Raw genomic sequence first — 16,306 nt, forward strand, 5'->3', positions numbered from 1 at the left:
GGGCTGTCGCGGTCCCGCGGGGGGGCAGCGATCCGTTTCACGTTTTTTCTTTCCCCACCTGAGCGGAGAGTGAGTGGCGAAGGCAACGGTGCGATCCCCGATGCCCGACCCCGGCATGGGGCAGCGAGGCAGCTTTGATGCTGTTCCGGTGTGGCAGGAACGATTAATGACATTGAAGGGAGACCCTGGAGCAACTCTGACCCGCACCAAAAACCCTCTCGAACTTCCCGCGCCAGGTGGGCTGCGTGGCCGCTTCAGATGACATATGAATATTCATTGCTATACCTCCCTCCCCTGGCTTGTAACCATAACGTGGATTCCCCTGGCACACTCACTCAGCGAATCAATTTCCAGCTGCACACAACAGCCTGGTATCACATCCTTTGTACATCTGAAACTGTAACCCCTCCACGGTTGTTAAGCATGACTCGAAGAATTCCATGGTTTTTTAATGAAACTTTCGAAGTGTTAAAGTGTGAAATACTGTGACCTTAAAAATAGCTTTTAAAGCATTGCTCTGTCACAAGGCAAGACATAAATGAGTCACAAATTGCACACATGTGCAGGACTGCTTCCCAAAGCTAGACTCAGTCCATTGCCTAGACTGTGACCAGCCTTGCAAATTAAAGCTCTACAGCAAGAAACCCCCTGTAACTCTTGCAAGAGTGAATTATCTCATTACAGAGAGAAATACTGTTTAATTATAAAAAGCTTTGTGCAAAGAAGCTTCATATCTAATGATGAAAACAGAATTGCTCTCTCTATTATTCAGCATTTTATACCTCATTGCTGAGAAGACAAAGCAATCTTCCACAGTCAGGAATATATGTCTATCTTTCTACAGAAGTATTAAAAAGTATTGAGGAAGGAATACTCAGCCTTTTAATTGACTGATTATTCAAGGAAACAGAATGAAAAGACTGTGAGTGGAACATTAGCCCACGATAATGGACTCCTAGTGACACTGCTACATAATTGAGGTACAGCAGATAATTCTATGAAAAATAGATTGAGCTAAAAGGCTTATTTTCAGAGTTGGAAACATTAATCCTTTGTCAACTTTTCTGCGTCATTAGTGAGCAGATCAGCGCTGAAGGTGCCAGATGTCTTCTAAATGTACTGACAGTACTTTCCCTCGAAATAAGTGAAGATGCTCAGTATTTCCAAAAGTTATGCAGCATTTTACAACTGTTTTCAGTATTGTCAACTGACAGCTGATGAAAATCTGAGGTATATCCTGATGTTATTTTAAATACAGTAACAGATCAAAGTTGCTCACAGTGGGTGGATCTTCTTACCATGGATATGTTTAAAACTGCTAGGAGAAGAGGAGGCTGCTGGAGAGGAGGAGGCTCAAGGGGTAACCTTATCACTCTCTACAACTACGTGAAAGGAAGTTGTAGCCGGTGGGGGTTGGTCTCTCTAGCAGACCACAGGCTGGTTCGGTCATAGGCTGGACTCGATCGATGATCTCAGAGGTCTTTTCTGACCTAACTGATTCTGTGATTCTGAGAAGTCCCATTTTGAGACGGAACAAAAATGGAAGGAAAAAAAAAAAGCAATGCAGGGCTCCTGCTGGGATGTTGGGAGAGACCATGCCTCTTGCTGACTTACAGGTATCCTTCAGACCGCATATTATTTCCATTGTTACTACCTTTCGGCTTCCTATGTTATTCCTTAACACCACGCTAATAGAGCTCCTGCTTGCAAGAAGAGCGCTGCAAGGACGGAAGCAGTACCGCAGTGACCGTGTGAGCTGCGGGGCTCCCTCACGGGCCCCCCCAACCCGCAGTTCCCCGGCCGGGGAGACCCGCTCGGCTCCAGGGCCGCGGGGCGGGACCGCTGCGGCCGCGCCTGCGCGCGCGCTCCCGCCGCGGCGGATGAGCGGATCAAGCGGCGACCGGGTGGCGCCGCGCGGGCGGGGCCGGAGCGGCGGCAGCGGCGGGAGCGGGGACGGGGCAGGAGCGGCGGCAGGAGGAGGAGCGGTTGGTGCCGCGCGGGGCAGGCGGAGCCGGCGGCGGGGAGGGGTCCCGGCCACCGCCCACCCCGCACCGGACAGCTGCCCCTCCGCGCCTCCCGCCGGACGCGGCTGCGGGCAGAGGTGAGAGCAGCGGCGGGTCTGGGGCAGCGGACGGGAGTCAGGGTGGGCGTGTGTCATGATGCCACCCAGGTCCCTGCCGGCGCTGCGCTGCCGGCGGTGGCAGGAGGAGGTGGTGAGTGTGTTGCCGCCCCGCCGCCGCTGGGCGGGAGGGGGCTCTGGGAGCCCCTCGGTGTCTCCGGCAGTGCTGGGCCCGCGGTGGGTGTTGCCGGACGCTCGGCGGTGGCCGGACCGGGTCCCGCAGTGGAGGCTGAGCGGGGCAAGACAGGTCGGGTCGGTATCGGACCCCAGCGCTCCCGGTGAGGCGGGGCACCTCGGCCGGGGGCTGCAGGGCCGCCTCACCATCCCCGGCTGTTCTGATTGCCGCGATCACACTCCGGGACACCCCGGGGTCCGCCAGCCACGGGTGGAAACCGCCTGCGGAATGCAGTTAAAATTTAGCTCCTTTGACCGTCGGCAGCCTCCTTCCCCTCCCACTGGGAAAACAGTCTTCTAACGCAGCAATGCCGCGGGGAATGAAACCTAGATCCGTGTTACTGTCCCTGGTCCCTTGCTGCTGCCAGCCGCGCTTGTGACTCTGTTAGCAGGCCTTCTAAATGGCTCACTTCGGAAAGAGCGCGTTCCCCTCCTCTCTGAGAGCGTTTGTGCTTAACGTACTCGGTGATCGTTCGGATGAGCTTCAGACGTTTTCTTGAAATAGTAGTCTTCACAAACTGTGTGTTACAACAACGCGCTATAGAATTCCTTCTATGAAAGGAGGAAAGCCATCAATTCAGTGTGTTACTGAAGGTGTTTCTAACGAGTTTCATTGCTGCTGCTGTCCAAACAGTTCTTGGGACCGAGGACAGGAAACCTTTTAAGAACGACTGTTTTTCATCTGTCAATTTTCATAATTTTAATCGTTTCAGTTTAATCATAGAAAATATAAATCTGTTTGATCCATTAAGTTTTAATGTATTTGTGACCCTACTGATGCTTGTTAATTATCAACCTCATGTTTGAAGCGTTAAAGAGACAGGAGTTGATACTGAGTTGTTAGTCTGCAGTGAATGGACAGTAGCAGAAGTATATATGGAGTCGTGCTTCCCACTTGTCTTTGTCAGGTCTGTTCGTCAGCAAGTGAGAATTGAGAGTTGATACAGTTCTGGTTTTAAACGACATAAAAAAGAAGAGAAGAACATAATTGCATTTGTTGGCTATCAAGTAGCTGTAGAAGGGACTGGTGAAATTTTCTGTGTGCTATTTTGTTTTAGAGTTCCCTGAAAGCTTTTGAGGTCATTTGTTGTTTTAGCCATGTACTAGTTTTTAATCAAAACTCCTGAATTTTGAAGTAATTTGTTTTGTGATTATACAACTTTCCAATACTTGGCATTAGAGCCCTCCTTTCCGGATGCTGGTTTAATACATCTGCTTCAGGATTGAAACTAGTTGGGGAAAGAGAGATGTGTGATTGTGGTCACTTGCCGGCTCTTTGGTTCCTTTTTTTTTATTGTTGTAGAGTTGTGTAGAGCATAGTCGTTTAGCTTGGAAAAGACTCTAAAAATCGTGTTGTAAGTAAACTGAATTTGTCGAGGCTGATACAGCTTAGACCTAGCAATGAATAGATCTTTTTTTCTACTTTAATCATGGGTGAGGGAAAGAGCTCCTTTTAAACGTGCTGCTCTGTCAAATTAGTTAAAAACTGACTTTTCAGTAAAGGGCCATCCAGCTCATATTTCTGCTGCACGTGTAAACTTCCAGAGTACTTCAAACTCTGTTCTATAAATGCTTGTGAAAGTTTGTTAGCTCTTACAACATAAGGAGGAATTTTCTAATTTGCAGGAAAAAATACTGGACTTGTATACTTTTTGCAGGGAACTGAATTGGGACAGAAAGTCAGGCTTCTCCTGTTCTTTTAATAGTGCTACCTGTATAATCTCAGAATTTTGCTCAAAAGGGAAATAAAATGCAGGAATTATTGGAAAGTAATTTTGGGAGAAAGGAAGTTTATTGAAGACTGCTCATTTTTAGATAGCCTTTTCTTAAATTCTGTTGAAGTGATCAAAAAGGGTCTGAGGTGATGCAGCACTTACCCATTTTCTTTTGTGTGCTGTTATGCTTTCAAAGAAATGGTTGTGCAATTACCTAGTACAAGAAAATGCATACTTTGTATTCTGTGAAGCTGTGCCCCAGCCTCCTCTCCATCCAGTAAATCTTTGCGTGGAGCACTCAGCCAAGTTTTAATTAACTGTGTCAAGTCAGTTATTAGGCTTTCATCTCTTCACTGATTACTGTTTTACCACCTGCCCCCCCCACCCCCCCTCCCCGATTTCCCACAAATTCTGTTTCCTGAAGCATGCAGGGGAGTCTTCTAAGGGTTTTTGCTCACTTCTCCCTCCTAGTGCTGTGAAATTCCTCTTGCTTTAGGCTGTCAGATAACTTATCTGTTAGTCTCTTGGTCTTCTGTTTCAGAACAGAAAATAAATTTTTTGGAGAAACTACTTGATGTCATATACTTAAAACTTCCCAATGGGTCAAGCAATGGGGTTTGCTTTAGTTTTGTTTCTTTTTAATGAACATGTATCAAGCTGTGCATTAGTCAAATTTATGATTAAACACAATTTTTATTGTTCGACAAAATGGAGAATTGTAAAGGAAGACAGAAAAAGACCTTGTGAAGAAATAGTGATAGCTGTAGAAAACAGCATAGTCTTACTACCTACAAGTGTGGGTTTTGCTTCAGTCTATGCAGTGTGATAGAAGTAGTATAAACACAGAAGTCGATGATCCTGTTCCCCAGACTGTAATGTGGACATCTTGGTTGGGTAAATTGTGGTTCATAATACAGTATGCTGTTAATGAAGATCTTGCTTCTTCAACAGATATACTGTTGGAGAGGAGAGGAGCAGTAATAGAAAGCTTTTTGAGGCAGGTATTTGTGCAGTTGCTGTTTTTACAGGAAGTGAAGCAGCGTAGTTCTTCGCCTAGGCTATTTCAGTGAATTGGTGAGGAAGTAAAAAAAAACACTTCTAAATGTCGAGTGATTCGTTAGATTTTTTCCTGAGTGAACTGTTTTTACTGTTTTTTCCCCTCTATATTCTTACGTTGTCATAATGATGTTGAATTAATTAATATTTCCTGGCTTTTTAGACAATATTTACAATTAACTTTTATTATAATAGGTTGTTGGTGCTAATATAATTCAGAAATATATATCCTTTAAGATAGAAGAGGTGATAGGCAGTCTTGGTTGTTTGGTTTGGTTTAAAATAAAACAAAGAAAAAACAATCCAACAAAACCCCCCATAACAACAAAAAAATGTTTTGTTTTTTTTTCCAAAGGCTTTGACTCATTTTAGAGGACTGTTTCTGGATTTTGCTTGAGTGATTTCTTTTGCTGTTCTCTTGTTTTGGGTTGATAACCTCTCTGTTTAGCTTCAGCCTGTCAATATTTTCCTGCCTTCTGTCTGCTACCTACAGCTTTCCCACTTATACAGAGTGGAGAGTCATGCTTTGAGTTTAAAGCTGGAGTAACGTAAAGGGTTTGTACAGCTCTTGCTTCTGTTGAGAACATATGAACAAATATTGAGACAGGTGTGACTTTTGCAAGTTTTCTAGATCTTAGAAGGTTTAATTGTAACCAGAAAGTATAAAAAATAAGTCACTGACTTTGAACAATAAATACTTCATGGTATTGATAATTAGTAGAGGAGATATATTGTTACTGCCTCATGGACTAATTGGAACCCCGGACTTGAAGAATCTGCATAGTTTCAGGGATGTTTTTATAAATTAGCTTCTGATTGAGGAGATGGTTTCTCTGCCTAAGAAACCCCATCAGTTTAGACACAGTTGAAGCAGCTTTATGAAGCTTTATCTTAAAACATACACTTTTTCAACTTGTGGGAACAGCAAGTTGCATGCTTTTCTTGTGGTTTTTCTCATTTTTGTAATTTCATACTGTAGTAAAGAGACTTGGTGGATCTTGATGTTTCGAGGACTGACATTGACTTTTAAAAAAAGGCCTACGTGCAGTGTTGAATCCTCTAAATGGATCAAGTGAAGTTTGGGAAACAGTGCTCATAATAGGCCGCTGATTAGTAGCAGATATGTTAGAAGTGTTTTATTCAGAGTAACTGGTTCTGAATTGTACACAGTTGAAATCCGGTGCAGTATTTTGCTATATTTGTTATAAAACAATGTTTTATTCCATCTGTACTCTACAAGAAGAAAATCTGTTGCAGATGTAACATATACAGTAGCATAAGAAGCCTCTTCTGAACAGCTAAAACTGCTTGACAGATGGTAAGAGGCATTTGGAAGTGAGATTTTAATTTTGAGGAAATAGCTTGGACTTCTGGTGTTAGGAGAGGAATAAATAAACCTCATTTTCTTCACACTCTTAACTGTGGATATGAGGTTTTATATCTGCATGTTCCCTTAGTACAGGATACAGCACTGATCATCTATCCACTAAAAATACTACATCTGTCTGGAAATTCTTGAAGGTTAACAGTGACTTTGACACAGTAGTGGAATGTGTGTATATGATCGTACTCTTTTTTTCATTCAAGCATTCATTCGTCCATTTGAAAGTGTTCTCATTGCATCGAAGCTTGAGCTAGTTCATATGCTGTCTGTATGTTCATACATTTTCCAGTGCATTAATCCTGTCACCCAGTGTTTGTGTTGTAGTACTGCAGAAGCTGTTAATATGACTATTCAGTTGAGATAAGGAAAACCAGCATGTTTCTTTCCAGAGTTATCTTTTGCATACCTGCAAACAGAAGCCATGGTATTTTGAAGATTATTTCAAAAGACCAGTGAGTTGCTTTTGAAACGGATTGAACCTGGACATGCAGCTGTAATACAGGTCATTTAAACATGTGAAAAAAATATTTTTATTAAATTTAGTGTTCTTGCACAGCTTATGGAAGCATGCGTGTTGTAGGACACTTCTTTTAATTGACAGTTCTAGTTATTTAAGGAAGTACGCATCAGAAAATAGGTGGGTTTTTTTAGAATTCAGATGTTTAACTGGTAGTAAGAAGGTGGTCTAGTAAACCAGGTTGAGTACTTGACTGTGGCTTGGGCATTATTTATCTATTCCTAAGATAAAGCATTTCCAAGATTTAATAAATTAAAGGACACTTTTCATTTCTCCTTCCACCCTAACATAATGAATTATACCTGTAAATGATTTCCTTGTGTCCTAGTTAGGACAGCTGAGATCAGTTCATCATGGTGGGTGTAACCCAAAACTGTATTCTATAGCCTTCCATGTCATTTCCCAGAAACTAGACTATTGTTGTCAATAGACTATTCGCACCCTCTGCCCATAGAGCATGGTGGGTGTAACCCAAAACTGTATTCTATAGCCTTCCATGTCATTTCCCAGAAACTAGACTATTGTTGTCAATAGACTATTCGCACCTTCTGCCCATAGAGCCTGACTCCTCAGGCTATAAACTAGGTGTTAAGAGGCCTGTGAGATAGGAGGATGTTTCTGTCCTCACACCCTTTGTGAACTCCCCGCCCTGAGGAGAGTACCAAGCATTCCTGCCTGAACTGGAGGATATATAATCTTGGAGTTTTGGAACATTTTTCAACCCACTCGTGGGATCCAGAGGACGGCTGCATCTCATCGCTCTCAACCAGACTGCAGCAGCTCTCCCACCAGCAGGTTCTTCCCCTCTCCCTTTACTTTGGACTCAAACAGGGCCCAAGGAACACCACTTTGTTCAGGCCCCAGGGTACTGGGTTACACATTTGGGTTTTTGTGGGTTGAGACCAATTGTTTGTTTGTATTATTGTACTTACTGTATTATTTTAATAAATTGTTATTCTGACTTATAATCTCTCCTTTGAGTTGGGTTCATTCCCCCTGCTGGTTAACTTTTAAACCAGCACACCTTGACTCTTCAAGTAGCATAAGTATCATTCCAAACCTGGCTTTGTCTCACGTGCAGTAGGTTTTTTTCTAAATACCTCATGTGGCCACATCTCAGTGATTGCATATTTTTCCTCAAAAATATTCTTTAGATTTTATATTTCTTACAGATGATTTGGAGAGTTAAGGCAAACAATTTATTACTTAGAACTAGATGGTGATACTTAAAAAGAGTGTTATACTGTTGATACAAGATTTGTGTGGTAAATTATAGATTCAGTTGGTTTCTAGTTCATGAATTATAAAAGATTCCTGGATTTATTCTAAAGGCGAAATGCAACATATTAAGATTGATGAAATACTTTTGGCCAGGTACACAACAAGTTCCTTTACTTGAAATTTTGTGGATTTTTTCTTCCTAATTACTTCAAAGACATGTAGTAGAAAGGATGCTTTTATGGGCAAAATGAATACTTTTTCTTGGTAACATGGGTGATGTTTGCTTAAATATTACATTGACCTAATTTTTTAGTTAATATATTCATATTTTATGGTCTTACAGTCCTTGCAGGTTTTAAAAAGAAGTGTGATGATGCTGTAAATCTGTGATTAGATACTCCTTAAATGGCACTGAATTAAGAAACTTGAAACCTTAGTTTCCCTTGTGTAACTGAAGTGTAACAGGAAAGATCACTTGGTATGAGGATACGTGGTAACAGACATAAGCCATTTTAAGTACCAAATAGCATACTTTTCTCTTTATTCTTGCACATTTAGTTCTGATGTAAATAGCTGCTTATGGGCCACTCTTTTTTCTTTAGAAGCAGGCCATAGCATGGTTTGTTTCTGCAGGGGATGTAAATACTGTGAAGTGTATGACTGGAGCTAGGGAAAAATAATGTTCACAGCCATATGAAGCTTTCAAAATAAATCTCCACAAATTTGTCACCCCCTGCTCAAGCTGTTCCTCCCAGACTCATCTCAGAGGTGGCTGCCTGAGGGACCTGCTGCGCCGTGCTCCTTTGTGCATGGGGATGGGTGGTGGAGAGGAGCAGCGTAGGAGTTCTGTTCTTTGTGCAGTGGAATGCCAGTGCTGCTAGGAGGAGAAGGAGGAGGCAGTTTATTTGCAGTGGAGATTTTGGTGCAACTCGTGAACCTTTATGCTGCATAAACCAAATACTGTTCTTTAACACAGAAGGGATAGCTAGGATATTGTTTAGACATTAAACCAGTGAGCCTGAATAAACTGCAGTTTGTTGTTTTGCAACTGTGGGAGTCGCATCCAGCAGCACCATACTGTACCAGGAGAGCGGGTTTACCATTGTTCCTCACTGGGAACTAGTCTGAGAGGGACTGAAACATACTAGAGTTTGTCTGAAACTCTAAATACATAACAGCCCAAACCCAAATATTTAGCATTGCTGTAGAAGATCACCAATCTCCTTCGTTGCACGACTTTACCTTTGTCTCATAAGAGCTCTATTTTAAGGCTTTTGATGTAAGCAGGCCTCTCATGATATTTTTTTCAGTATTTTTTCCAGTGGAAAGCAATCACATGAACAAGTTTATTTGTGTCACTGAGCCAGTTAATGTCTATTTAGAGTAGTGCAATTGACTACATAATGCATGGATAATGTTTTAGTTGAAACAAATGTGTTATACCTTAATGCATATAATGCAGTCTGTGCTACTTGGGCTTGACTCTTGAGAGTGAACCACTTAGCTTTTTCTTCTCCCTTATCCTAACCCTCACATGTGTAGTATGAAAATGAGGCACCTCACCTGCTTGATGGATTCATTTATTTGTTCTTTCTTAGGCAGTTCATCGTTGGTGTATCTACTTCATGGACAGGCACAGATAATCTTTGTGCTTCCTGTGAACACTGCAGTAGTGCAGACTCCTTGCCAGTGTTGCCACCTACACTATGGCTGCTGAACTCCAAGCTGCATTTGTATGTGTGCTGCCTGAACACAGAGTAACTCCAGAGAGTTACAACTAGGAGCTAAACTAAATGTAAACCCTAGGAGTGGTGCTGGGTGGAGGCGGTCTGAACACTGGGGAAGCCTTGTTTCAGGCCTTCATCATTTCCAGGTGAAGAGAACCTGTGAAGTCAACCAAGTGCTTTATAAAGTGGACCTCTTTTCCCCAAGTAGGTGGATGTATAATTTAATTATTTTTGGTAGAAATCACATACTCTTATACACTGGTGACACTAATGCCAGTGTTGCCCTGTTTTTCCATATGTCATGGAAGCTGCTGCACTGCGCTTTTTGAGGGACTATTGGACACTCAAGTTTACTGGATTTTTTTTCAAAAAGGACCAAGTAACTTTAAAAAAAGGATATATACTTCAAGTACTTGAAACATGCTGATTTTATTAATGCGTAGTCCATGTATAAATATGGAATAAAGTATCTGAAGACATCCGGTTGCTAACTAAGGGAAGTGTTAACTTTTTGTAGTATACTAGTCCTAGAAATATAGGAGTGATCCAGAGTTGAAATATTAACATGATAAAAATGACAAGACTTGGAAATGGCGCAACTATTGCTCCTTTTAGCAAACAGTCCTTGAGTAATTATGAATATGTGTAATTCAAGTCTAGAGGAAATAGCTTTGTCTGGAAGCTGAAGCAGAGTTAAATAAATTTAAAAAAGCTTAAAAATTATTTGTAGAAGACTTCAAATAATAGCTAGTGTTATTGAGAGGAAAAAATGCAAGGGAAAAGTTTTGTAGACTTGTGCCAGAAATAGGCAGCAACTTGAGGTCCATTGCTTATTATCTTTCTGGACAATATTGGCTCATGGATGTACTATGCACCAGCTAAACTTTGTTAATACTCTGCACTGTAAAACTGGGGCAAATGCAGTGAAAATTTGGCTTTGACTAATCTTAGTGGATTTATTATATGTACTATACAGCCACCATACATTTATTCTGAGTATAGTATACCAGACAATGTAATTTTAGAAAACACGTTTAATTTTGCTGGTATGAGCTGTACAGTTGAATAACTGATTATGCTGCAGCAGAAGTTAGTGCTATGTTATTCTTAATGCTGTCTTTCCCCTTTGGGAGGCAAAGAGAGAAGTCTGTGCATCAGAAGTCATTTAGGTCTTGTGCTGGGGGACCAAAATACAAGGTTTACAAGAGGAAATTTCAGCAACAATAATAATAGTGTTTAGATTTGCATATTTTCCAGCTCTTCAGATGCTCGACCATTAGTAATCCTCTGAATGAGTTTTCTGCTCCTCTACTCATTCCATTTCTTATGGGGAGACCTGACAATCCTCTGTGGTTCTCTGTGGTATTGTCTTGTGGTTTTTGTCCCTAATCATACTCTTTTTCAATTAAGGCAATGTCATGAAAATTATAGTAACATGGAGGAGAGGGGCAGGAGGATTGAGGAAGTCTTAAAATTCTTATCTGAAGTAACAGATAGGGTTAACTTAGTGTGACTGAACATCTGGCCACGCTTCTTGTAGCTGATGTCTAACATACTGAGGGTGGATGTAAGGTGCACATCACTAATGGAGGAGTATCTTTTGTGAGTGAAGAGGACTTCCATCACTTTCCTAACGTAATGGCATCTGCTGTGCTAATGTTGAGGTGGCCTTTTTGCTTCTTTTCCATCCATTTTTTCTGTGTAAATAGAATAGTGAGGGCCGCCTTCTTGTTAGTTTTATTGAAGAAAAAGCGTTTGGGATTACTGCTTTCTGTTGCGAGATATGACCTGTCTACTTTGTCCTGCAATTCCAGCTACATTACCTGTTCCAATTTTGGTGGATACTTCCATCTTTCCCCTGGCTTGGTCTCCTACAAAAATCACCATCAGAGTGCTGCAGGGAATTTTCTTTCTCATTTCTTGTAACTGTAGGCACCATCTGACTAACTGTGGCTTGTATTCTCTCCAGATAGCTCAGACACTGCGGAGGACTACTAGCTGGGGGAGGGGGTTGGCTTTTTAGTTGTTCTGTTTGTTTGTTTTTTCTGAAGCGATAGGCCTGCTTGTGTTATTTAGACAGTAGTGTGTGCTGTCTCTATGTGATATGCACAGTGCCCATGTAGTATCTGCTTCACTGCAAGGACTTGCTGAACCTGAACATAATTTGCGTGTGTGCATGTATATATTTGCATTGAAAATAAATGTACTAGTAAGACATTGGAAGGAGATGACCTCCTGTGAACTGCTAGTTGGCAATCCTCAGTTCAGGGCTCTCAGCTAGGTCTTTAGGCTAACACAACAGTTTGGGTAGCTGTGACCTGGAGTCCTTAATTTATTTTTACTTCATTATTTATATACTAATAAATATTATTTAATAATATAACATGTATATTATATACTACAAATATAAATATATATGCTATGTATGATAAAATTATACATATAATATAAAATAACTTCATTATTTGCAGTCTTCTTTAGAGAAATGAAGCTTTTTGTATGGGTAAGTAAAGCAACTTCTATTAATCTGTATGATGCAAATTGTAGACTTTGAAGGTATATCTTTGCTTCAATTAGTGTATTTTAAAAAAAAAAATCCAACTTTAAATTGGGTCTGCACAATACATAAAAAATTGCAATTCTAACACTAAAGATCTTGCTGGGCTGTCTTTTATGATCTGTTGGAGACTGAAAGATTCATGTAATAGCACATATTTCCTGTACTGAAATTGCAATTTTGTAGTGTTTCTTTTGTTAGCAAATGAAAAATCTCATCGGTAATTAAAACGTACTCCTAGTGATTGTAGAGAGAAGCCAATAAACTAACGTTTGAATCTTGTTTTGTACGCAGAACTAAGGACCCCGGACTAACCTACCTGTAAAGATTTACTGCTTGCTGTTTTTACAAACAGTACCTTGATTGTATCTTGCAAATAGGATCGTAGTTATACTTAACTGTCACTAAACTGTGCTGCCTTGAAAAGGGTCAGGACAAACCTTAATGCAAACCGCTACATTAAAATACCTGGGATAGAAAATCATAAGGGGAAAGCATGGACTTAAAGCTTGTGATACTTGTAAGCTGAATCACAGAATATTCTGGGTTGGAAGGGACTCACAAGGATCATCAAGTCCAACTCTTAAGTGAATAGCCCATATAGGGATCGAACCCACAACGGTGACATTATTGGCACCATGCTCTAACCCGCTGAGTGGAGACACCTCCTCTTCAGAAATGAGGATTACATCTATTTAAATGGTGCACAAAATTACTGAATGTAAGGAGAGGTTCTAAGACATAATTTTGAAATTTTCAACAAGAATGAATGTTCTACCTTGATGAAAAAAGTTCTTCTTTGATTAAAAAAGCAAGTCTGCTAAGGCAAAGAAGCACGTAGCAGAAAGCTTGTACATGGTAATCGAGGTAGAACACAGAACAGAGATCAATGAGCTGCCCTATAAAATGAGAGAAAATGGTGAAAAAGAAACCTGACAGAGTGTTCGGATGGGTCTGTACCATGTCAGCTACTTTAATTAAATATTAACTATACCCACTTACTGTCAGTGCTTCAAAGAACATCGCTCAATATTCCTCTCTGTTCATTAACAAGAATATTTTCTTTGAAGCTTAATAATCAGTTTCTTTCAGTGTCATATACTCCTTTGGTTCTCAGCTCGGAGCAGGGAAACATACTTTATTTCTATGCAAGCTAAGAACTGGTGTAAGGAAATGAGGCCTGTGGTGTCAGAGGGCTTGGCTTTTGGTGGTTTGCTTTGTTTTCTTTTTAAATTTGGAGATCTCTGCTCTAGTCACTCTCAGATCACATGTTACAAATTGTATGTACTACCTTGCTGATCAGACACATTCTTGTTCAATTAAAACAATCTTTAATACTTTCCTCATGTTTTTGGCTTATAAACAATATTTATATTCAGTGAACTTTAAAAATTTGTCCTTGTGTATCTCATTGTTGATTTCTACCTTCTTCCTATACAGAGCTTGATTTATGTCAAAAAGATTAAAGATCTGGTAGGTGGTGGTTATTTTTCAAGCGTAACAAATCAGTGACTGAATGTTGTACCATTTTTTGCGTATAAATATTTATTTTTTGTTACTAATTGACCAGAAAAGAACTTGAATACACATTTTTTACTGTTTGTTTTATCAATTATCAAATTATATTTCATCCCTTTTTATGAAATGAAGAAAACTGGTTGTTTTTTGCTTAAGTCACTTTCCTCTCTGATTGACAGGTTGTTTTTGTAAATATAACCCACTTGTGAACAGGACTTGTGTTATCTCTTAATGTAAATAACCCCCATTTTAGCATTTGCCATATAAACAGCATAGGTGGAATTGGGGCATGAATAAGAATAAGGTAAAAGTCAACATTGAGCTGTACTGTTTCAGTTGCTGTAGTCTGTGAGTGCTTCCAAGTATCACCTGTAGTCTTTCATTTGAAGAGAGAAGAAATTATTTACCTTTACAGCTCTATAGATTAAATATTTGCCAATAGGAATCTCAGACAAATGTATTGCAGATCTTTCTCTGCCTATCTTCTTGCATTATAGTTCTTTGTTCCCTTACATGGATTTATTTCTGAACTCCATTCCTTAATTATTCTGCATTATAATTTGTGGACTCCTCCTTCCTCTTATTACAGCTACAAGAATTCATTATGCCTCTGAAATAGTTATCAGTATGACACTTCTCATGCTGTGAACAGTTAAAAATTATATCTTCCTGTCTTCTTCATCAGAACTTGCAACAATAGCTTATGCATCAGGCTGATGAAGATCCAGCAGAAAAATTAGATGACTGCATGGCTTAGTCTACTTTTCGTAAAAGAGACCAGTAATTCTTCTGTAACACTGTGGTATTGCTGTGTAGTAACAGCAGGCTCAAACCACTTTTCAAACAGCTTCTCAAACCACTGACGTTTTTGGTTTTAATTTTAAACTTCAGGAAGCTAAGGCTTGTTGCATCTTAAAAAAACAGTGTTAAGGGTAAATCGATTGTGTATTGTTCTTAAGAACTACAGACAATGAGTTTTAACTTTTTTGCTTTTAATTCTGTATACAGAATATTGTCTGGCAGTTGACCTTTTGTGAATTTAGTTTGTACAAAAGCATTTGTGCCAACAGGCATGGTAGAGGAAGAGGAAACTAGAGTGACGGAGACCTAATGTTACTCTCAGCGTACAGCGTCCAGAAATGATAGCTGAAACATGTCTGAGGTATTAAACATAAGTTTGGACTGTGATTCATTATAGGCATTTTCTAGACATTTTTGTGGGTTTTAAAAAATGCTTAAGTTTCCATTGTTAACAAACAATTTCATTTAAACAGTTTGGTGTTTATTTTGTTTTTGTCCTTCACTGTTCGTTTCTTGTAGGTGATTAAAACTTCTTGTTTAGCAGATGTTTCTATCTTAAAAATGCAGACTTAAGAAGCTTGGGTTGTCTTTCTTGCCAGATGAGTAGCATCTTATGTGATTCATTTGGTTTTAAGGTGTTGGGGGAAGTGTTGTAGAAGTGAGCGCATGGCTTGTAGAATGAATTTCTGAATATGGTTTAATGCCTTGATAGGCAGAGATGTTTGAATTTGCACTTCTGTCTGTAAACTCTTGGAGGAGGGAAGGAAGAGAGAAATGCGGTGGGTTTTTGTGATTTTCTTGTTTGTTTTTATTTTGTCAGGGAGTAGCTGGTGTTTCTATGACTTGTAACTTGCTATAGCTGACCTTCTGCAGGCTGCACTCTGTGTTCTGCAGCAGGGCAGCCCAGACAAGGGAAATTGTAGAGTAGGGAAAGTAATTTCTAAACAACTTTGATGTTGGTGAAGACTTGGAAAAAGACCTGAGTAAAGGAAGGTGTGTGCATGTTATCGGGGTTTTAATTTGCAATCTGAAAGCTCTCACTAAGTCCTCACCTCCTTTTCTGGTGTCAGGGGTCCCAAGAGTTGAGTCTTGAAGGAGGAGAGAATAAATAATGGGGCTTTTCTATTACCACCTCCAGTTGTAGTAGGTACAGTTTTCCAACTTCACTTATAACCTGTCCTCTTCTTTTGACACAATGTTGCTGTTGCCCTCAATACGGAATGAAAGTCCCCTTGAGGTCTGGGGGCCTTAGTCACCACTCTGTTACAGGGTCATGTTTGCTTGAAATTTGTTCTGTGTTTTTAAAAAAATAGATTTATTTTAAAAAAATTATTTCTGTGTTTGTCCTGCTGTAGCCATCTTTTAGGTGATGACTCTATGTCATTAACTGTTTTGGTTATTTTCTGACACTTCTAAATGTCTTTTTTCCATCCCAGCAGTATTCCATGCATAATAGTTTTATCTTTAGCCCCACACGTTTAGCTGTCTTCTTTCACTTAAGCATATAGTAGCATATT

General features: G+C 40.2%; 1 protein-coding gene across 2 annotated transcripts in view; it reads left to right on the forward strand.

Annotated features, from left to right (window-relative positions):
- Positions 1-1,956: 1,956 nt before the first annotated feature.
- The window catches only part of OSBPL8 (oxysterol binding protein like 8), an 86,112-nt gene continuing 71,762 nt past the window's right edge, over positions 1,957-16,306 (forward strand). For both annotated transcript variants that reach the window (XM_051795904.1, XM_051795905.1), the window contains exon 1: positions 1,957-2,101. The gene's annotated coding sequence lies outside the window, so the exon portion shown is untranslated. The remainder of the gene's footprint in view (positions 2,102-16,306) is intronic.

The sequence above is a fragment of the Manacus candei genome, unplaced genomic scaffold (assembly GCF_025592945.1).
Source record: "Manacus candei isolate 608988 ecotype Guabito, Panama unplaced genomic scaffold, ASM2559294v1 h1tg000043l, whole genome shotgun sequence".
Classification (NCBI taxonomy): domain Eukaryota; kingdom Metazoa; phylum Chordata; class Aves; order Passeriformes; family Pipridae; genus Manacus; species Manacus candei.